Source organism: Macaca fascicularis, chromosome 4 (genome assembly GCF_037993035.2).
Source record: "Macaca fascicularis isolate 582-1 chromosome 4, T2T-MFA8v1.1".
NCBI classification, from domain to species: Eukaryota; Metazoa; Chordata; class Mammalia; order Primates; family Cercopithecidae; genus Macaca; species Macaca fascicularis.
The window spans coordinates 102,810,591-102,834,955 of record NC_088378.1 but is presented as its reverse complement, the minus strand read 5'-3'; the positions used below and the strand labels follow the sequence as shown (position 1 = coordinate 102,834,955).

General features: G+C 38.0%; 1 protein-coding gene across 35 annotated transcripts in view; it reads left to right on the top strand.

Moving 5' to 3' along the window:
• Window positions 1-24,365, top strand: part of RIMS1 (regulating synaptic membrane exocytosis 1) — a 493,077-nt gene that overhangs the window by 277,236 nt on the left and 191,476 nt on the right. The window lies entirely within an intron of this gene.

Here is a 24,365-nt window from a genome sequence, read left to right as displayed (position 1 = left end):
CTTTTCATGTTCTTCTCCCTGCTTTTATTGTGGCCGTGCTGGGAACTGATGAGATTGTTCCTGCCCAGGTTGAGTGTGGGTTTGCCTTTACCAGTCCACTGACTCAAATGTTAATCTCCTTTGGCAACACCCTCACAGACACACCCAGGAACAGTACTTTGCATCCTTCAATCCAATCAAGTTGACAGTCAGTATTAACCATCACAAGTCCACCGCTTGTCAACTTGAACTCATACACATCTCCTGAAATCATACATCATCTTCAAATAAAGACAATAATAAGGTCATAATTATGCCTAACATAATACAACTATCGTTTGTACAACCAGAAAGTACCAGTCCCCAACCCAAATGCTATTACATGAAGTTAACAACACTTAAATGCTGATATGAAGTCAATAAATCTTATGTCGCATGATAAAGGAAAAAGGAAATAAGATGAAGATATTTTCTTAGTACAAGTGTATACATGCACAAATATGTTCTTAACAAAATAAGGAAGAAATGCTTATGATAATTACAGTTCTTGTTTCTGCACATGGTCACGTGGCCACAGCTGCAATTGATGACTACCTACTTCTACTACCCATTCTTTATTTCCTTTGCCTTCAGCAAGCACTTCAGCAGTTTGTGTTTTTTTTACCTGGTAGAGTCACCCAAACCTTCATTCCTGAAGGGTTTGGGCCATTTATAGTCCTGCCTGGATTGTGCTGTTGTAGTTTTCCATTTACCTCAATCACAGGGCATGGCAATACTAAGAGATACCCTAAGGGATCTCCTGTAAGGGATCTCCTGTATTCCATGCATACTCTTCCTTACCTCCATTGTGGAGTAGTAGACTGATTTCATCTTGATAGTCCAGGTCATTCACCCAAGCCAACACTACAGTTCCCTTCTTGGCCTGTTGACTTAAAGGTAGGAGGACCCCAAAGTGGCCAGGTGGCAATATTAACTTACAGTTTAATGGAATCATTGTGTCTCCTGGTGACAGGCTCCTTTCTCTGGAACTAAGAACTTTAGACCAGCAGAGCTTAATGTTGTGGGAATGGGAAGCAAAACTTTTGCTAGTGGGTTTCTAGGGATGATGGTGAGTGGTGCCACTTCCACTTCCACCTCTTGATACCTGAACCTGTGAATCCTGGCTATGAGAGAAAGAGTACCATATATTGGACGCTGATTCAGAGCATACACAGCCCTCTGGAGAACTTTTCCCCAGCCCTGCAAAGTATTGTCACCTAGTTGGTGTTGTCATTGTGACTTCAAAAGGCCATTCCACTGTTCTGTCAATCCAACTGCTTCAGGATGATGGGTAACATGGTAAGACCAGTGAATTTCGTGAGCATGAGCCCACTGCTGCACTTCTTTAGCCGTAAAGTGAGTGCCTTCATCAGAGGCAATGCTGTGTGGAATACCATGACGGTGGATAAGGCATTCCAAAAGTCCATGGATGATAGTCTTGGCAGAAGCATTGCATGCAGGATAGGCAAGGCCATATTTGGAGTAAGTGTCTGTTCCAGTGAGGACAAACCACTGCCCTTTCCATGGTGGAAGAGGTCAAGTGTAATCAACCTGCCACCAAGTAGCTGGCTGATCACCCCAAAGAATGGTGCCATATTAAGGGCTCAGTGTTGATCTCTGCTGTTGGCAAATTGGACACTCAGCAGAGGCCATAGCCAGGTCAGCCTTGTGAGTGGAAGTCCATGTTGCTGAACCCTTGCGTAACCTCTGTTCTTGCCACCGTGGCCACTTTGTTCATGGGCCCATTGAGTGATGCCAGGGGTGGCTGGGAAAAGAGGTTGTGTGTTGTCCACAGAACAAGTCATCCTATCCACTTGATTATTAAAATCCTACTCTGTGGAGGTCACTCATCGGTGAAAACTCATATGGGATACAAATATCTTCAGTTTTTGACCACTCACAGAGGTCCATCCACATACCTCTTCCCCAGATTTCTTTTTCACCATTTTTCCAGTCATGCTTCTTCCAAGTCCCTGACCATCCAGCCAAACCATTGGCCACAGCCTGTGAATCAGTATGTGATCACACATCTGGCCATTACTCCTTCCATGCAGAGTGCACAACCAGGTACATTGGTCAAAGTTCTGCCCACTGGGAAGATTTCCCTTCACTGCTGTCCTTCAGGGATGTCCTAGAAAGGGGGTGTAGAGGGACTGGGGGTGCTGGCTCATGCCTGTAATCCTAGCACTTTGCAAGGCCAAGGCAGGCGGATCACCTGAGGTCAAGAATTCAAGACCAGCCTGACCAACATGGAGAAACCCCATCTCTACTAAAAATACAAGATTAGCCGGGCATGGTGGTGCATGCCTATAATCCCAGCTACTCGGGAGGCTGAGGCAGGAGAATCATTTGAACCCGTGAGGCAGAGGTTGCTGTGAGCCCAAATCATACCATTGCACTCCAGCCTTGGCAACAAGAGTAAACTCTGTTTCAAAAAATACATAAATAAATAAAAATTTAAAAAGGAAGGGGCTGTAGTGCTGCAGCTGCCCGCTTTCAGGTGGTGCCTGCATACGGTGCAGAACCATCTGTGAACCAGGCCCTAGTCTCCTCTTCCTCTGTCAACTGATTGTAGGAAACTCCCAATGAGACCATCAGTGCACGCTGTGGGAAAGAAGGCAGGCTGGCAGGAGTGGAGATGATGGGCATGGGCATTTGAGCCACTTCCTCATGTAACTTACTGGTGCCTTCAGGACCTGCTTGAGCCCGATCATGTATATACCACTTCCATTTGATGATGGAATGCTGCTGTGCACACCCCAGTTTATGGCTAGATGGGTCAGAAAGTACCTATTTCATGATAGGCAGTTCAGGTTGCATGGTAACTTGACCCATGGTTAAACATTCAGTTTCCACTAAAGCCCAGTAACAGGTCAAGAGCTATCTCTCAAAAGGAGAGTAGTTATCTGCAGAAGACGGCAGGTCCTTTCTCCAAAATCCTAGGATTCACCTATGGGTGCCTGCCAAAGGCTCCAAACAGCATCTCTGTCTGCCACTGACACCTCAGGCACCACTGGATCTGCTGGGTTATATGGACCAAGTGGCAGAGCAGCTTGCACAGCAGTCTGGACCTGTTGTAGAGTCTTCTCCTACTCTGGACCCCACTCAAAACTAGCAGCCTTTTGGGTCACTTGATAGATGGGCCAGAGTAACACACACAAATGAGGAATGTGTTACCTCCAAAATCCAAATAGGCCCATTTGGTGTTATGCTGCTTTCTTGGTTGTAGAAGGGGCCAAATGCAGCAACTTATCCTTTACCTTCCTTAGAGGGAGTATCTCGACAATCCCCACACCACTGGACCCCTAGAAATTTTACTGAGGTGGAAGATCCCTGAATTTTAGTCGAATTTATTTCCTATCCTCTGGCACACAAATGTTTCATCAGTAAGTCCAGTGTGTTTGCTACTTCATGTTCACAGGATCCAGTCAGCATAATGTCATCGATATAATGGACCAATGTGATACCTTGTGAAAGGGAAAAGCAATCAAGCTGTCTCAGAACAGGATTATGACACAAAGCCAGAGAGTTGATATACCCCTGAGGTAGAACAGTAAAGGTATATTGCTGACCTTGCCAGCTGAAGGCAAATTGCTTTTGGTGGGCCTTATGGACAAGAATGGAGAAAAAAAGGATTTGCCATATCATTGGCTGCATACCAAGTATCAGGAGATGTGTTCATTTGTTCAAACGATCAAACCGCATTTGGCATAACAGCTGCAATTGGAGTCGCCACCACTTGGTTAAGCTTATGATAATTCGCTGTCATTCTCCAAGATCCATCTGTCTTCTGCACAGGCCAAACAGGAGAGTTGAACGGGAATGTGGTGGGAATCACCACCCCTGCGTCTTTCAAGTCCTTGATGATGGCACTAATCTCTTCAGTCACTCCAGGGATGTGATATTGGTTTTGATTTACTATTTTTCTAGGTAGAGGCAGCTCTAGTGGCTTTCATTTGTCCTTTCCCACCATAGTAGCCCTCACCCTACCAGTCACGGAGCCAATATGGGGGTTCTGCCAGCTGCTAAGTATGTCTATGCCAATTATGCATTCTGGTACTGGGGAGATGGCCACAGGATGTGTCCAGGGACCCACTGGACCCACTGTAAGTTGGACTTGAGCTAAAACTCCAATAATTACCTGACCTCCATGAGCCCCTGCTTAAACTGGAGGACCACAATGATGTGTTGTGTTCCCTGGAATCAGTGTTAGCTCAGAGCCAGTGCCCAGTAGTTCCTGAAATGTCTGATCATTTTTTCCTTCCTCCAGTGCACAGTTACCCTGGTAAAAGGCTGGAGGTCTCCTTGGGGAAGGGTGGGAGAAAGAGTAACAGCATGAATTTGTCGATAATGTAGTGGGGTCCTTTCTCAAGAGGACCCAACTTCCCCTTCATTCAATGGGTTCTGGGTCTATAAACTGTCTCAGGTCTGGAAGTTGATTGAGGGGCCATGATTCTCTGTTTTAATAATTCAAATTAGTCTTTTGTCCACTCAACCTGGAAGTTTTCTGCTTATACAAATTAAGTAATAATGCATTAGGCATCCTATCAATTTCACTTCTAGGAACACTGTGATTAATTAGCCAATGCCAGAGATCTACATGAGTCAGGCTATTCTGATTGCTGCTTTGCCTCTGCTGTCCATTGTGGTAGCTATGCCTACCTTGTCTTTGACAGTTGAGTGCTGCCCTTGGCTCCTGCCATCTGAGTATCTAGTTATTCCAATTGCATTCAGATTTTGTAGTTGAATGACCACAGTTCCCAGTGTCAGATTTGGCATACAGAGAAGAGCAGTCACAGGGCTCTTCAAAGATACAAGTGCCGCCCTCACAAATCTGTTTCTGAAAGTATTGGTCAAGGGTATATTTTCTAGACCCTCCCAGCTGGAATGTATAGGTCTAAAGTGACTTATCCACCCTAGCATTCCGATCGCCCTAAGTTTTTGGAAACCTTCCTCTACATTAAACCAAGGGAGATTAGGCGTTTCCAGCTCACTCACGGTGGGCCATCTTTTAATCCATATTTCAGCTAATCAAGCAAATTAACTATCAGAACCTTGTTTAACTCCCCGAGCTGCAACATTAAATGCAGAATCCCTGTTTAGTGGGCCCAAGTCAATAAATTCTGCATGATCCAACTCTGTGTTCCTCCCACCATTATTCCACACCCTTAATATACATTCCTATGCCTGTTTTCCAGATTTCTGCTTATATAAATTAGAAAACTCGAGCAGTTCTTTTCAAGTGTGGCATACCTCCTCATGGCTCACACTCTGAACCATGCCTCTAGGGACCTGTCAGGACTTTAGCCTAATTATAGGTCTAGAAGCAAACAGAGGTGTTGGGGGATGGGTCCTGAGGAAAATCAACATTGTCTTGCCTGGCAGCTGCCTCAGGGGAGGCAGACCATCACTCTTGCCTCAGGCAACACAGGGTTTCTTTCCCCAGACAAAGATGGGAAGGCTGATGTCAGCATGGGTCAGGAGGGGATGTTGCCACTACTGGGATGAGGAAGCTGTTTCTTCTGGCAAAAAAGACTCATCAGAGTTTACAACCTCAGTGTCCTCAGCTTTGTCAGGGTCCTCCCACATGTCCCCATTCCATGTTGCAGGGTCCCATTCTTTTCCAATCAATGCTCTCACTTTAAAAGTAGACACCTGGCAAGGCTGTGTGTATACACACCTTTTGTTGCAGGTTAGCCACTCACATGATAAGAGCTTGTGTCTGATTTTCCACAATTTCATCTCTTTTTGTATAGGAGAAAAGACTGTCACTCAGGGCAATGTGAGAAGATTTGAGGCTCAGTATCTGCTTAGTTTATCATTTTCTTTTATCACTTTGCCCAGTGAACTTAGGAGCAACCATCCAACTTCATTATATTCCTTGGTTCTCCACATATGGTCAAAGGTATTATGAATAGAGTCACTAAGCTCCTTGCCTCTCACAAGCAGTGAATCAGGAGTGCCAAATGCATTTATTTTGCATAACTCTCTAAACAGTTCACGCCAAGGACTATCAGTATTGTCCATACTATTAGAAGTAGAGTCCTTAGCATTTGGGGGTCTAATCCAAACCCCAAAACCAACAAAATAACTCCATCCTTAATATTCTGTTCCTCTAATATTCTGTACCATTCCCGGTGCCAAGTCTGTATTAGTTAGGGTTCTCTAGAGGCACAGAACTAATAGGATAGATGTATATATAAAGGGGAGTTTATTAAGGAGTATTGACTCACACCGTCGCAAGGTAAGGTCCTACAATAGGCCATCTGCAAGCTGAAGAGCAAGGAAGTCAGTCCAAGTCCCACAGCTGAAGAACTTGGAGTCTGATGTTGGAGGACAAGCAGCATCCTACACAGATGGAAGGCTGAAAGGCTAAGCCAGTCTAGTCTTTTCATGTTCTTCTGACTGCTTTTATTTTGGCTGTGCTGGCAGCTTATGAGATTATGCCCACGCAGATTGAAGGTGGTCTGCCTTTCCCAGTCCACTGACTCAAATGTTAATTTCCTTTGGCAGTACCCTCACAGACACACCCAGAATAATGCTTTGCATCCTTCAATCCAATAAAGTTAACACTCAGTATTAACCATCACAATATGTGTATTTTCCCATTCCTTAAAGGGCTCTTCACCAGTTTTTTATTGAATATGTGTTATAAATCACAGTGAGCATGCAATCAGACATAATTAAATTCTAAAATTATTTACAATAACAACAGATGATGAAAGAAACCTGACTAGTGGCATGGGTAGTTGGAGGGATGGAGCTTGTCTGATGCGAGGAGCTTATTGCCTCACCGTTAAAAGGAATAATTACACAATAAAATACGAGTTGATAAATGCCTCAAAGGAACATTTCTCTTTGATGTATTGATATAATTTTCCTGTGTGTTCTGCTGTCTCACAAAACCAAAAGATAACCTGGTCAAAATGGCATCTGAAAGATAACACAGCCTTTGTAGTCAATATAATCTTTTAAATGTAGTTTAATTCCTTTTAATACACATATGCATAGCATACAAACACACACACACACACACACACACACACACACACACTGATTAACAATGAGCTCTATCTAGTGGGATTATCTAAAAATTGAGGTTAACAGCCAGGTTTTACAAGTAATTGCCATTCATACTGCTATTGCCAGGTGAGAAAAATTGGGCATCTCTTGTCTTTTAGCTTATAAATATTAACTAATATAAATCTCTCTAAATAGAAGAAAAAGAAAGTGAACTAAATCCTGCTTATAAAATAACAGTTAAATTTAAATGAAATATGTATTATAATTCATTGAGAGAAGATCTACTGAAGATTCATACCTGTGAGGAACAGAGTAAAGAGGCCTAAGAATAAGCAAAGAAACAAAGGTGCTGTCTTGATCCAAGGGAAAGCCACTTATACTTAAGGAACTTAATGTATAAATCCTAAGGCAGGGAATTGGAAGAAGAGCCTGGCATAGGATAACAGGATTTCCTTCTTTCCTTACCTTCTCCTTGCTGACTTTCAGTAAACTGAGAAAGTACAACGCTAATTATGCCTTTGAATTTCTACAGTGCTTTGTGAATGGCTTCAGATGTCAACCTATATAACAAGGGGCTATTGGTTGGTTTATAACTGTTACTGCTAGGCAGTGTTTAGCAGTCTTTGAGGAGCATAAGGTTTCTGGATTAGTCTAAGAAATGATACCTGCAAGAATATCAAACAATGAGTAGCTGAATAAGACTGAGGACCTTTAATAACAGATGTGACTTTTACCCCTAAATATAGAGATAGTGTTAGGGGACCAAGGGTAGATTGTGGGTAATATGAATAATTGCCTGTTAAGTTTGGGTACCTGACAATCATTGGGGAATCAGGAACTCTTATAAAAATAATGTGATACATCCTTTAAATGTAACTCATGCAATGGTTTATATGATTACTTAGTTCTTTAAATGTACTGGGTTTATCCTCTTTGGGCTTCAGCAGTACAATGCCTACTGCTCACATAGTGCTTATAATTTTGACTAGAAGTGTATTAGTTCATTCTCATACTGCTATAAAGAACTGCCTAAGACTGGGTGATTTATAAAGAGGTTTAATTGATCATAGTTCTGCCTAGCTGGGGAGGCCTCAAGAAACTTAGAATCATGATGGAAGGGGAAGAGTCGTGTCTTACATGACAGCAGGTGAGAGAGAGCCAGAGTGTGAAGGAGGAACTGTCAGATACTTATAAAACCATCAGATCTTGTGAGAATTCACTATCATGAGAACAGCATGGGGGACACTGCCCCCATGATCCATCATCTCCCACCGTGTCTGTCTGTTGATACATGGGGATCATGGGAATTATAGTTCAGGATGAGATTTGTGGGGGACACAAAGCCTAACCATATCAAGAAGTTATTGGTTTATGTATATTTCCTGGGAGCAAAGAATTCATTTAGTGTTCTTCTCGTAGTCCTAGTATTTTTTCTTATAACATTAAGAGGGTTTGCAATTCAAAAATTTGGCTATTATTTATTTATTCATTTATTAATTGGTTTAATAAATATCTACAAAGAACCTACTGCATTATGAGTGCACTGTTCTAGCTAGTCAATTAAAAATGCCATGAATGCAAGGACCGTGGATATTTCCTTATCTATCCATCTATCTGTCTCTCTCTCTCTTCCCCTCTCTCTCTCTCTAACTGTGGACTTTATAGAGAGACAGGATGCTTCAAAATAAAATCAGGCTCTGTGGTAAGAATTTAGCTACACATATTTTAAAAGTTGTAACCTTAAAACAATTACAACTTAACCCATTTCCCGTTTGCCCTAAAAGTACTGTGCTGGCAGCCAGCTGCACTTTTTTTTTCCTAAAAGGGAAATGGGTTAGAAGGAGCTTTCCTTTCAAATGGCTGTCAAATCTCAGCATTTGTTTTTCTTACTCCATGGGACTCCCATAAAATACTCATAAAAGTGATGAGAAAAGGTGAACTATGGGTAAATGAGATGTTTATAGAAGATGGAGAGGGGAATACAGCCTGCTTTTCCACATAAGAGCTTGCCAAGTAGGCATGAGGGTGTGGTGGTGGAGTAGAGAGCTATTTGCCATAAAGCATCTTGTGAAGACTTCAGGCTCAGAGACATCAGATTCAATGGAGCTGAAGTGAGAGGGGGAACTTCAGGTTGGCACGTTCATTCGGTATTGTTGACACACTCTTTTACATCACTCTTCTTACCATTCCCCCTTCCTCTTTATTGCCTTGCACACAATAGAGGCCCAACATTTAAATCCCAGGTAAATATCAAGAAGCAATTCAGCGAACTGCTTAAGCAAAAATCAGATACTGGGAGTATGTGCCTCTCCATTGTGGAATCCCCATCCATACCATCCTGAAGTTGAGCTTCACACCTCGTTCATCCTAAAGTGAAAGGTATCCATTCACGTACTCTATTCACAAATGTCAGAGATACACTTAGTATCTACTAGAGCAGCCAAGCTAAAATGATCTACGTGGAAACACTCATCAGCCACACAGGAAAATCCACCAATTGGTTGCCCATTTTGAATATGAATGAACAACAAAACCCAAGAGATAGCAAGAGATAGAAAGAACCAAGATAAACTAAGAACCAAGATAAAGACCAAGATAAACCAAGACATGTTGACCCTGGAAATAAGAGATAATTCAAGAGCAGAAGAATGTTTAAAAAACAAACAGAACAAAATGCCACACATGTTGGTCAAGTTTAGTATAATACGTCCTGAAATATCTAACCTCCACCCACGGGGAAATTTGTTCACCCAAACACACAAATATTCTCTGTAAAACACTTTTTTAAGTATTAAAGTTATTAACAGAGCTCAAGATAAAGAGAAAGCTCTGGGAACCACAATTCAGAGCATTGAAGTGCTTGGACAAAGGTGACTGGACAAAATGCAAGATTATATGACCAAACTCAGTATCACACACTTGCCTACAGGTATGGTATCTGGACAATTCTCCAAGCCAGGAAATAAAATAACCTGATCTTAGGCATTAAAATAAAACCTGAAGTAAAAATGATGAATTTTGAAACTACAAAGAGGCAAACATTAAACTTACCTATGAGGAAGCCCATACAGCCATGGGGATGCCCAAAGATGAGTATAAAGATTATAATTGTGAAACATAAGAGGAACTCCAACACCATTAAAGATGCCGAGGAAAAGGGGAAAAATGTATAAGCTTTTGGAGGTTAAAAAATAAACCAAGTCATATACAAAAAAGAGTTAACTGCCTTTATAGTTCTCATCAGCAATGATAAACTACAGACTGAACATAGACTACAGTTGATGAGCGCCTTCAAAATTTTGAGATTTCTCTAAAAACAAAATAGAACAACCATATAATCCAGTAGTCCCACTACTGGTATTTATCCAAAGGAAAGGAAATCAGAATATCAAAGGGATACCTACACTCGCATGTTTATTGAAGCACTATTCACAATAGCAAAGATACTGAATCAAACTAAGGGTCCATCAGTGCCTGAATGGTTAAAGAAAATGTGCGTATACACAATGAAATACTATTCACCCATATGAAAGAATTAAATCCTCTTATTTGCAGTAACATGGCTGGAACTGGAGGATATTATGAAATAATCATCATCATCTGCAGTAACATGGATGGAACTAGAGGCTAAGTGGAATAAGTCAGGCAAAGAAAGCAAACATCACATACTCTCACTCATATGTGGGAGCTAATAGAATTGATTTCATGGAGGTAGAGAGTAGAGTGATAGTCACCAGACATGGGGAAGGGTGTGTTGAGGGGAGAGGGATGGAAGACAGAGGATGGTCAATGGGTACAAACATACAGTTAGATAGGAGGAATAAGATCTAATGTTTGATAGTAGATAAGTATAATATAGTTAACAGCAATGTATTTCATATTTCAAAATAGCTAGAAGAGAGGACTTAGAATGTTCCCAACATATGGAAACAATAAATACATAAGATAATGGATATCTTAAACACCCTGACTTGGTCATTACATATGCTATGCATGTAACAAAATATTACATGTACTTCGTAATTATGTGCAAATATTGTATGTTAATAAAAATAAAATATACAGAAACAATTATAAGCAAAGTAATTTTGAAACCACAATTCTGTATTCATCTAAACTATCAACTTCAAAGGTCTCAGAAAACCTACTTTTTATTCTCGTTCTGAGAATGTTATTTAAGGATATATGCACCCAAGAAAACTGAATAATAATCATGTAGTCAAGACAAATAATAAACGAATAGTAGAACTAACCCAGAAATTCAATGCAAGGAAGTCCCCGAATGACATGTGCAAAAAGTTGTTCATTCAAATTAAAACTGGAGGTCATTTCCAGGAGGCTCCAATAAGAATATCTGTATTAAGAAGAATGTCATGGATTCCAAGAAATAACCAATGACTAATGAATGAGTTACATGACATCATAGACTTGGTAAAGAAAGGCTGTGCCTTCTTTCAACAATAAAATGGGGCAATTAAAAATTGATAAAAAATAAACTTAAAAAAAATCCTTGTCCAAATGTGAAGCAAGATAAAATATGATATAATTTAAGTGACTGATACAGCCAACTGGGCTATAAACTTAACTACATTTTTGTCTGAGTGCCTAACAGTGCATCTATAGAAAAGGAAATTTAACCTTTGCACATTATTGCCTTTTTCTTGGTTCTGGAGTATTTAGATGTAATGATATTGTAAAAGCTGCTTATTGGTTTTCAATTTTTAGAATAAACCCTTTTCTACATTGAATACTTAAAATATCTACACAATTGAATATGAATATTGTGTCTGCATCAAAATAAAGGTAAAACTGACAGATATGGGAGCTGAAGCACTCTGAAGAGGGCAGAGGTGGAGGGATAGGCAGGAATATGAATAGTCTTATGTAAAATGTTCAAGAGTTAAAAGATTCTGTTCAGATTTTAGGATGAGAAATAGAGGATTAAGTATGTTTAAATATAGAATTGTAGAAAGATAAAACTATTGTCTTCTGAAATCAAAATGTAAATAAAGTGAGCATCTCTCTTTAATCAGTTTTAACAATAGGTAATATTTTAAAATTAGAAACTAGTAGATAATATTACAAATAAAGCAGTCAACATATAGAGACAAATTATTTTAAAATTAGGATGTTTTCCATTAGAACAACTAAGAAAATACCTAAAAATAAGGTTGGGAAGTAGAATTGATACTGTGGGAAGAAGAGCTATGAGGAGAAACAATTACTATAGCTATGCATGGGAAGCCCTTATTTATTTTAATTTTTATCGTATGCATAAATTAATTTGATATTGTTTCAAATAAGAAAGTAAAAAAGTTCTATTTAATATTCCTTTTATTAAATTGCACATAACCAATTTTGGTGTCTTCTAGGGCCTGCCATAATTGGTATTTTATCAATCAGAACATCAAAAAGCAATGGGTTCACATGGAACCGTAAAAGCCTTGACTTCTCTTTTTATACGTTTCTCTTTCCTTTCTCTTCATATATTAATTTTTCATTGAGCTTCCACTATATGACAGGCACTTACCAGGTTTGGGGAATATATTGATTGAGCATGGTCCCTGACCTCAATGGCCCTCTCAAAAGAGTCCACCTGATTTATTTTGTGTTTGTCCCTTTTATCTACATCTACCCTGGCCCCTTTCCCACATAAGGTGAGGAATACATTTTCAGATACCTCTACCTCCACTTCTTAACAGTGAGCGAAATGCTTTCTGTAGTTTCTTCTTTAATTATTCTAACAGAGGAAAGAAATTGCTATAGGGAAACATTTGGACAGTTGGACAGGTTGACATTTAGCACTAATGTGCAACAGTTTTACCTGGCCTTTTTTTGGTCTTATGAAGGACAGAGATGAGAATAGGCATAAAACAGAGGAGAGACTACTGTCTGCCATTGATGAGGGAAGGATAAACAATTCTGCCTCTTAACTACTGAAAGAGAGACATATGACTTGGGGCATTAGATGTTTCAATCTAATGCCTTAGAGAGAGAAAGTCTGAGAACTAATTTATTCTTACCGTGGATATGGAATGGACATTAGCTGTTTTAATCGTCTGTGCAATTTAAATCTTGATAAGAGATTGAAAGAACACTTGTGTGTGTGTGTGTGTGTGTGTGTGTGTGTGTGTGGTCTGAGCTAACATACTAATTTCTAATTTCTAAGAATATGCATTAAGAAAAATTTGGAAATCATGGTGAGAGTCTGGATTTTCAGCTTCAATTTCTGCCTAATATATAAACGACTGAAAAAAAGTCTCCTTGATTCTAAAACAGGAGTTATGACTAAACATAAGTTCTATAAAAAGGAAAGAAATTAAGTCGGTAAATCTAACATGATTATACCCAATAATATTTCTTCTAAATTAGTCCATGGCTAGAAATATTAGTCATTTAGTTGCATTTGAAAGAAATTTCTATTCTTGAATCAGGAGAAACTAAATTAACATCAGGGCTACATTTTCAAAAATAATCATACAAATTTTACATGTAATATATGCTTACAACTTTAATATAGAACTTTTAAAAAGATATGTAACTACAGGTCAATTTAAGGGGAAACATTTATACTTCAAAGTTCATTTAGAAAAAGATTTGATATTGAAGATTTCAGTATCACCTGTTTTATCTCAGTAAGTTGTTCTTCGGTATCCTTTTAAAATGCAGAATCATACTGCAGTGTTTTTGACCCATTTTATCCAGTGAATGAAAAAGTTGTCCTTACTTTTGGTTCAATATAACAGAATAACAGAAATCTCAGACCTGAAAGAGGGTTCAGAAGCAAACAAAAATCTCTCCTTTCACGCAGTGTTGATCAGAGAAGGCAACATGGGTGTTGAGATCTGCTGGATTTCCTGCCCTTGAAGTCCTTTATTCTTTGCAGATGGGAGAGCTTGAAATTCATCTTGTTTCCAGCTTCAGCCAGACCCTCTGAGGACAAGCATTTACTCAGTCCTTCTACTTGTTCTGTCTGCAGTCTGGGCTCAACCCTAGCAATCTAACTTTTAACGTATTCCTGAGACGAGGTTCCAGAGTTGTGCCTTATTTTGGTTATTAGATCCATTTCCCTAGATCTTGTGGCTGAATCTGATTTTGTTGCCCAAGTCTTTAGAACTGAAGCTTTTGCTTGCCCTCACTAATCCCTGTCCAGGAGTTAGATAGAAGCCGGATCCCTAGATACTGACTGATGTCACCTACTGTATTGGAAATTCAGATATTACCTTCCATTTCATTCTTATTTATACCTTGTGGGGCATTTCTGATTCTTACTGCTATTCTAGGTTTATTATATATAGCCATTTTCTTTGTATGTCTTGTTTTAACTACTGAGCTGAACTTGTGCAGTTGAGTCTTTTTAAAAGCACATGTTTCATCCCAAAGGGCAGATCTAATTTTAATTCCAGTAAATGCTTCTGAGGCTGCTGTGTACCACATGAGATAATAATTGTATTAGTTTCCAAGAGTAACCATAACAAGATACTGCAGACTGGGTGTCCTAAACAACAGGAATTTATTTTCTCATAGTTCTGGAGGCTGAAAGTCTGAGATCAGGGTGTTGGCAGGGTTGGTTGCTTTGGAGGAACACGGGGAAGGATCTGTTCTAGACCTGTCTCCCTGGTTTTTCCGTATGTCTTCACGTGATCTTCCCTCTGTGCACGTTGTGTCCAAATTTCCTCTTCTTGTAAGGACACCAGTCATATTGGATTAGGAACCTCCCTAATGGCCTCATTTGGTTTAAATGCATCTTTAAAGACTGTCTCCAAATGTAGTTACAGTCTGAGGTAATAGGGGTTAGGACATCAACAAATGAGTTTGGAGGGGGACATAATTCAACTCAATGATAATATCCATAGGAGGAAAGAGACAAAGGCCTGTAGATGTTTGTGTACATACATGATAAATACTGATTTTGGCATTTGTCTCCATTGTCTGTGAAAAACATATGATCATGAAGAACCTTGTTGAGTAGTTACTTTTTGAAGAGGGTTTAATATCCCAGATCATGAGGACATAAATAAGTTTTAGACATAGCCAGAGACTAATAACCCAGGACATGTTACTTAACTCCCTCTCTAAGCCTCACGTTCAATCGTTTTAGAACCTGGAAATAATAATCGCATATACTGCATGAAGTAGTTGTAAAGATTAAATGAGATTATGTATGGCCTTGTGTGCCTTGTACCTGATACATATCAAGCACTCAATAAATATTATTTCTTTTTTTTTTCTTTTTTTGAGATGGAGTCTCGCTCCGTCACCAGGCGAGAGTGCAGTGTTGTGATCTCGACTCACTGCAACTCTGTCTCCTGGGTTCATGCCACTCTCCTGCCTCAGCCTCCCAAGTAGCTGGGACTACAGGCACCTGCCATCATGCTCAGCTAATTTTTTTGTATTTTTAGTAGAGATGGGGTTTCACCATGTTAGCAAGGATGGTCTCAATCTCCTGACCTTGTGATCTGCCTGCCGTGGCCTCCCAAAGGGCTAGGATTACAGGCATGAGCCACTGCGCCCGGCCCCATAAATGTTATTTCTATGGCAGCAAATAAGATGCATAGATAAAAGATTTTACAAGAGCGAGGAGGGAAGCTTGAATGCCAACCTTTAATATTAGAGCTGGGGTAGATTTTGGGCAGAAATAACCAATGTGTCATTCTAGTGAGGGAGACTGGCATGAATAAAGAAAGACAAGCATACACACTGTTATAGGAAGAATCAGCTTATAGACCTGTAGAGAGAAAAGAGCCCAGAGGTTACAGGTTGAGGGAACAGTTTATCCTAGTTCTGTCAAGAACTGGGTTACCTTGGGCAACAGAAGGAGAGGGTTGGATTAGATCAGTGACCCTAAAATTTTTACATACTTATAAAATTATCTGAGGAGCATTTAAAAATATGTGCTGGGGAAGCACCAAAAACTAATCTAATTTAGTCAATGTGGAGCAGTGCCCCAAATTTATTTTAATGTGTAGTTGAATACATTCAGTGCACATTGCAATCACTTGAGGGAGGAGATTTTTGAAAAACCTGCTGGTATTCAGGTCCCAAGCCCAGAGATTTAGATTTTAGTGTTCTGGGTTGGGGTCTGAGTATTATTCTTGGCAAATCTCAAAACTGACCCTTCATAAATTATGAAGTGCTAGTCCTCCCATGAGAATTTTTATTTTGTATTGTAAGATGAGCTTCCAATAAAAAGTTGCATATTAATTTGATGAGCCCCCAATAAAAAGTAGCATATTAATTTGAAGACACATTTGACTCGGAAAGTATCCAAAATGATATAACTTATGTTTAGGGGGTAAAATACGGAGTTATATGTTTCCAGGTATATTTTGGAACTCTAATCCAGGAATTCACTTTCTGACTGACTAGCAGGTGTAAATTCTGCCTGGGATAGTTCTGTAGTGCTTGGGAGAGATTGAGGAACAGAAGAGTGACTTTGCATGTATTTGGAACAGAAACTGAAAGTCGTGTCTACTTTGAGATAATAAATGGGAAAGTACTGCTCAGAGGCTTGAGGATCATACAAAGGTAGTAATTGTAACTGTCCTAACACGGTCATTCCAGTCGGTGTGGTGGTGAAACTCCTATAGGTTAGGTTATCATTATATACAGAATGAAATCCAAAAACTTCAGCCAAGCCCTTCAGTCTTCACAGTGTAGCCCTAACTTGTCTTCACACAGTCCCCTCTAGAACTCTGTTCTTCCTGACTGATTAGCATTTATTTCCTGTATTTCACACTTACCATACACTTTTCCATCTCCATTATTTGGCAGTGTTCTGCCTTTTTAAAATGTCCTCTATCTCTAGCTGTGATTTAAAACTAAAATCAAATTTCACCTTCTCCTCAGTCGTTCTCTTGGGGTACTCAATTTTATTCTTAAGGTTTGCATGTGCTTTCCCAAGGGAAATTAATTATAAGTATAAATGGAGAAATCATCTTTCTACATTTATATACTGTTTTATAGTTACTGAAGTGATAGTTTACAGTTACATACGTGGAATTATAGTTGTTGGATTAAGTTGTACACTGTTGAATCTTTTTTTTAATTTGTAGAAGTAATTAGAAAGTAAGAAACTAATAAATTTTATAATTGTATATAGAGAAAAGATGTATATCAAAGTACTACTGAGGATGATTGGGTTTGAAAAAGGGTAGTTTTTCTTGTCTTCTAATTCTTGGTATATCTGTTAAGTTTATTGATTGTATGGCCATGCGTTTGGGAAAAATTACTTAGGTCAGTAGGTACCTTTTCATTGGATGACAGGATATTATTTACTTTGTTTCTTGTGTAATTATGGAAACTTCTAATTACAGAGAAGTAATTACTTCTGTGTTCTCAGGATTGTTTCTTTAATTATTTTAGTAATTTGGACATTAATTTTTGAACTACCAACAGGTAACTGTAATATTCCTACCATTAGACATTAACTTAGTGTGTATTTTAATGAAAGAAAAAAAATTATGCACAGAAAAACTACATGAGTTATTGAGAGAATTGCTATTCGATTTAAGAAAGAAATAAAGCAACATCACTAACATCAATAATAATAGTGAAAAACAAAACAGATTAGGAAGCTCAGACTGACAAGTAAGTGATCAGAAGGAAAGAAGCTGAAATTTTAATTGTCATAATCCCTAGAAAGAATAAGAGCTCTAAATTAGGTGTAGGGGCTGCCAAGACAGCTCTTTCTTTGGGAAACCATGAGTTAGGTTAGAAATTAAGGACTTTTGGGAAACTGAGTTGAATTGAGCATGAGATTGTGTATTTCACAGTTAATGGGGGAGCTAGAATAGTGATTGGAGTAACTCAAACTCAAACAAGCCTGGTATTTGGAATTGAAATCATGTAAGAACTTGTCTGTAACCCAAATAATGAGTCAACTTGTCAAATTTATTTAATAGCTGCAATCATTAACTCTAACTGACTTATTTATATTTAGTTTATGAAATGTGGTTGAATCACAAAGAGTATCTTGACATAATAAATACTTTATGATAGATATGGGCAAATATTTTTTATGATAACAAACTCTATAATATAAAAATTGGAAGTCAGCTTAGTTTCCAACAATAAGATACTGGTTAAAAGGCACTGTTTACAGGAATATTGTGTAGCCATGAAAATCTTGTTATATGTTGTTATATTTAATGACATAAAAATATATTTGTGATACTTCAGGGAAAGGGATTGCTAATTATATGTATACTATATGGTATGTTTTTGAAAAAATGATTACATATATGCACAGAGAACTAACAGGATATATATCAAAATGAGTATACTTATATTTTTTTCTGTTGTCTTTTTGTTTTGTTTTGTTTTGTATTTTTAAACCCCTACCATAGACATACTCTCTTGTATTCGTATTTGCTCAGGTTTTCTATTTACCATTCATTCCTTGGCTTTCCTTTTTTACCTTTCATGCATTCTTAAAGATAGAACAAGTTGTTTTCCATGTCTCTTCATTTCTTTTAGAGTTTAAGGCATTATGCATTTCATTTCTATCCTTTAATGCAAACCTTAACTTTTCAATGAAGTACTTAATTTTAGAACTTTTTAGTAAAATCTAAAATTAAATCATATGTCTACGAAAGAAGACTTTAGCATTCTTTCACTTTTCTCAAAAATTTACTGTCTTTATTCTATCTTCTATGATATGATTTGGAATTTAAGTTCAACTTATGTTTCAATATTCACATAAATAGATATCAGTGTTATTATGGTTAATACTTAATTGCCAACATGTTTAAATGATTTCATTGTTCTTGGTTACTTCTCATTTTCCCTTTCTGCTTTATTTTTCTTCTTGTAAGGGCATGTCCTTTGTTAATTTTTTCAGTGAGAGTCTGAGGATAGTAAGATGCCGTTAGTTTGTTATCATTTCTTGAATGATATTCTTGTTGGGTATATAGCATAGACTTTTTTCTTCTATAGTTTCCAGTACCTTGATCCCAAGTCACAGGGTATATGGCACATTGCAAGTAGCAACCCTGGGAGAGATTGATTGGGGTTTCTTTTAGCCCAATTAATGGGAGGAGCTTTAGGCATGGACTGACTTCTCTCCTGGCAGGACAGGACATTGCAGCTCCAGTAGCCTCTACCTACCTGCACTGCCTTTCAGTGGGCTGGGTGGCTTCAGCCACTCTCACCACTTTACTTTTTAAAGATTCTAGCTCTACATTTGTCTTATTTATGTTTTATAGTGTGACTGTTTATTTTTTGAAATAAATATTGTTTTAGAGGTAGAAGACTATATGTATATCTATATCTTGACACAAAGTTCATAAATATTTTCAAGAAAAAATTTTCAAAATTATTTGAGAGAAGAATAAACAAGCAAGAAGTAGTCTGGTCCTGTAGGCAAAGTATAACCCAGAGAAAGTACTGGCCTTATGTGATTTGGTTGGAAATTCAGCTGAGGTAGAATTTAGGGAGCCTTCTATTCTGGAAAACCACTGGTTTTGATTTGTTTTGTTTAATTCCTAATAGATTTTCAAAATACTTCTCACATAGAGAGGACAACAGATGGATACATATAAATAGAAAAGTAGAATGATGTGCAGAAATAATGGAGTGAGACATACACTTCTGTGTAGCATTTAATTACTTAGCTTATACATCATGTAAATGATCTTGACTCTACTTGACTGTGTGCTTTCTTTAATAACTTGGTATTTTAAGTCTCGTCATATTTTGTGTAACATTTCTACTTAGCTTGTTTGATTTGTTGATTTTTTTTTTTTTTTTTTTTAGCGAAGAAATAGCTGATGTCCATGACCACACCTAGGAAGCAACTAGGTGTGTAGGCAATAGGATAATAAAGAAGGCACTGTTACTTCAGATAGCATTACTTGAATTGTAGTTCTGTGAAGACAAATAAATATATCCAATTAATGGCATTTGAACTGACAAATCAGATTTAAAACTGTCAGCATATCAAAGGGAAAAAGCTAACTAGGACACCACTGGAAATTACTTCCAGTTTACAGTAACATGGCTGCTGAGGCTAAAGAAATTAAAAGTAGGCAAAACAAAAAAACAAACAAAATTCTCCCCAAACCCCCCAAATTCCACTGAGAAAACCTATAAATGATGCATAAAGATAACATTTTTAAAAGCATAGCTGAATTTGTGTGAAAGAGAAATTTCCAACCTCCAAGTGCCGGAAATGAAATGAGAAAATTAGATCTTTAAGAATGTGAAGTGATACTTCAGCAATATGCCTGAATAAATCAAGACTTACAATGGTGGGGGGGCTTGCATTTTTAAACCACACAGGGCCATGAGAATGTTTCCCTCCTAAGAAGCAGGAAATTGCAAATTTTTAACCTCTTTTTTAACTTTGCATCTTTGTACAAGACCAGGACACTCAGAGTGCTTTCTCCATAATGAAAGGATGAATGTAAAACTTGACACAGCTTAGGTAAATGAGTAATCTTATTTCTGTCTGAACCTTGGGTGAAAACAAAAACACACAATAAGTTTGTTGCAATAAATTGAAATCTCATTCTGCTCATCTGTTCGTTAAGTGGATTTTATAGACTGAATTTATATTGCCTACATTGTAATATAATCCTACACCAAGAAAATAACATTTGGTCCTTGGTCAGTGATACCTCGTTCTATAATACCTTTCCCACCTAGTTTTAAGCTCAAAACTTTTTCCATTCCTGTGGGATCAATTATTAAAGTTACAAAGAACAGGCAGATGCTCAGAAATGGTGCTCAGAGAGCTAAAATGTTGGCTTTGTAAATTGGAATCCTTTTTCTTCTGACATGTTTTTTGTCTTTTACAGAGGAATACAGTAATGACTAAAACATTTGTGCCCATCTTAAGACTGAAATTGTCAGCTTGTGATTATGCTTTAAATATCTCATCACCATGAAAAGCACTCAAAAGATCTCCTGTAGGTAATGTGTAAGATCAGTCAGAAGGTAAAAATTGGAGGAGAGACATTCCATGGTAGTAGGTGAATCAGGTTTATTAATTAGGCACACTACAAACTTACCTTTTATGTCTTTCTTGATCTTCCTGTCCTACCCAAACATCGTCTCTCCAAATCTCCTAAAAATATTATCTCTGAAAAATTCCCTTCTCAACCCTGGGTCACATCCTGGCACTGTCTGACATTTTGGCATGTTTGCTATTCTGATCCCTTTTATTCCATATCCAGTAATTGCCTCAGTTTCTCCATATGGTTAGGTTAGGGTCTGGAAGCTGTAGGGCTCCTTAGCTTAGAAAACATGACAAATCAAAGCAAATGATACAGACCAGTTTTCATCGAAGATCTCTTTTAAACATGCTTGTCCTTTAACACACTGTAAAACAAAGAATATAATTCATTGGGTGCTCATATTCATTTATAAGTAGCATCATTACTACACTTTGAAAACAATAATTTCCATACCTGTAACTTAATTTGAATTTGAATTTCAGAGCAATTTGGGATCCAGAGGCCCCTTGATAGCGTCAAATACTTGGAGTCTTTTTTAACCTTTTACATTTTTCCAGTTAGGCATTTTATAACCAGAGTTGCTTCTAATGTCCAAACCACCCTGTGGAAAGCCTATAAATAGTGATATAAGAGGAATTGAAGCCTTATAACTCAGGAAATTGTAATTATGAAAGAGATTCTCAATCCTGGAAGAAATTGAACTAAATATGTTAATTTCCCAAATCCTAATATTTTAAGAATTCTTATGTCTTCAAAACTAATTTTGCCTTCTATCTTGTTATTGTTACTCCACAAATTGTATCTTGAATATTGATTTATTTTGTGTTTAGCTATATGCAATTGGAATTTACTGGGCTATGTCAGTTGGACTTTGTCTTGAAATATTTTAAGTTTCAGCAAAAGAAATAAACATATGCTGGGCGCGGTGGCTCATGCCTGTAATCTCAGCACTTTGGGAGGCCAAGGCAGGTGGATCACGAGGTCAGGGGATCGAGACCATCCTGGCTAACACGATGAAACCCCGTCTCTACTAAAAATATGAAAAATTAGCCGAGTGTGGTGGCGGATGCCTATAGTCCCAGCTACTCGGGAGGCTGAGGCAGGAGAATGGCGTGAACCCGGGAGGCGGAGCTTGCAGTGAGCCGAGATCCCGCCACTGTGCTGCAGTCTGGGCGACAGAGCGAGACTCCATCTAAAAAGAAAGAAAGAAAAAGAAAGAAAGAGAGAGAGAGAGAGGGAGAGAAAGGAAGAAAGGAAGAAAGAAAGGAAAAGAAAGGGAAAGAAAGGAAAAGAAAGGAAAAAAGAAAGAGATGGAGGGAGGGAGGGAGGGAGGGAGGGAGGGAGGGAGGGAGGGAAAGAAAGAAAGAAAACTAAAAACATTTGCCTCCATTTGATTATGTAGAGTTTAATAAATGGAGCTTTGGTACAGAAGCTGTCCATCTGGGTCAGGAGGGATGGCTGAGCTGATAATTTGTGGTAGCAGAAACACTGATACCACAGTGACAGAACAAGACATGAGTCCCTTTTATTACAGAAACTACCTAAAGGAACAACATGGTCCTGAACATCAACTCTTAATCTATAAAATGGGATCCAATACTTCTCTCTCATTCTTGTTCCTCAGGATAGCTTAACAAAAATCAGAATACACAGTATTAATAATGCAAGCATTTTTCCAACTATTTCTGCAAAATAACGGGCTTAGTAAATGTTGCCAAAAATATTGTTTATGCTCAAATAAGTTTAGCCAGTGCTAACTTTAGCTGAAAGTGTCCTCAATGCAGGACTTCTGACCACCTTTTCTGGTAATGTGCCTTGTTACTTTTCTAGAAAAGACTAGAATATGCAGTGTGTCCTGAATACATGTGATTGGGGCCCTTTTATTTTAAACCGTCTGCTAACATCTCTGTAAACTGGTGTTGTGAGATCATGGCATGGCGGAGCTATACTGGATTCTCACAGAGGACCTTAGCCAATAGCATAATGTATGTTTTACTTAGTGCAGATTTATTTGCCTCAATCACAAACTACCAAGAACACAGCCTTGAACCAGATGTCAGGTGAGAGCCCCCAGATTTAAGGAAGTGGTAATCTAAAGCGATATTAACTTTGATTATTATTGCTTTTGTTGAATTCAAATTCTGGTGTTGCCACTGACTTGATATGTCATTTATCATACCTAACCCTCGGTTTCCTCATCTGTAACATGGGAATAATAATAGCATTTAAACGTTTAAGGCACAGACCTGTTCTGTATATTTTTTCCTTTTACTCCAGTGCTTAGTATAGTTGATATTCAGAATTTTTGTTAGATGAAAGAAGTTTTGAATGCATGCATGCAGGGATCAGTGAAAATTGGAAGAAATAACAGAATGAAAGATTATGTAAGACTGGCTCTCCCTTGAAGACTTAAAGGGAAGTACTAAACAATAAAAAGATTAATGTGCATTGGGTTTAGTCAATGAAAACCTCTCAGAGGAGGTATCGTGAACCTGAACATAATTTTATGCCATAACCTTTCATAAATATTACATTCTACTCCTGGTTGTAAAGATTAAGAATCTTGGTATTACTAAAAGGATCTAGAGTTTCCACATGTACAGATTAAAAGACAATATATTTACCCTCTTCTATCCAGAGTTTGTCCTGCTATTGATTCTTAAGTGCCAGTACGTTAATACAATATAGCAGGGCTCACACAGCAGATTTAGACAGTCAACTCAGTAGTAATGTGTTAGTTCTACCTGGGCAGTCTTCATTCTGTAGTCCATAAAGAATGAGATGCTAGATTTACATCCTATCAACAGTAAATTATGTAGACATCCTCATTATTTAAAATGATTGGTATATTTGTTTATATGGAAGTATATATTTTTTACAAGGTATAATTGTAAGCAACAGATGATATTACATAAGTAAGTCAGCTATAGATGAGTAGAGATGTTTTTCAGCTTTTGAAAGTACTTTGGAAGAGTTTGGAAATAATATATACATTTTTTATATAGTACTTCAGTACTGTCCCTAATACGCTGGTGGTGTACAGAACTTAGAAAATCAATACATTATTGATTATTACTTCAAAGGATACTTGTAGGAGATTTGTGATTTGAAAATCAGATTTATTTTGCGTATCGAATTAATACGACTATGAAGGAATAAAAAGGAGTTTCTAAGATATTATATGTGATTAGTATTTCAACATTAAAAATATTGGCATTTGATAGAAATAGGTTTTTATCTGTACTTTCTGGCTATATATTACTACCAAAGTTTAATTTGAAAATGAAAGTTTGGTGAAGTAGAAGCCTTAGGTTAGTGACTTAGGAATTTCATTTCCAGGATAAACCAGTCTTGGTAATACTACAT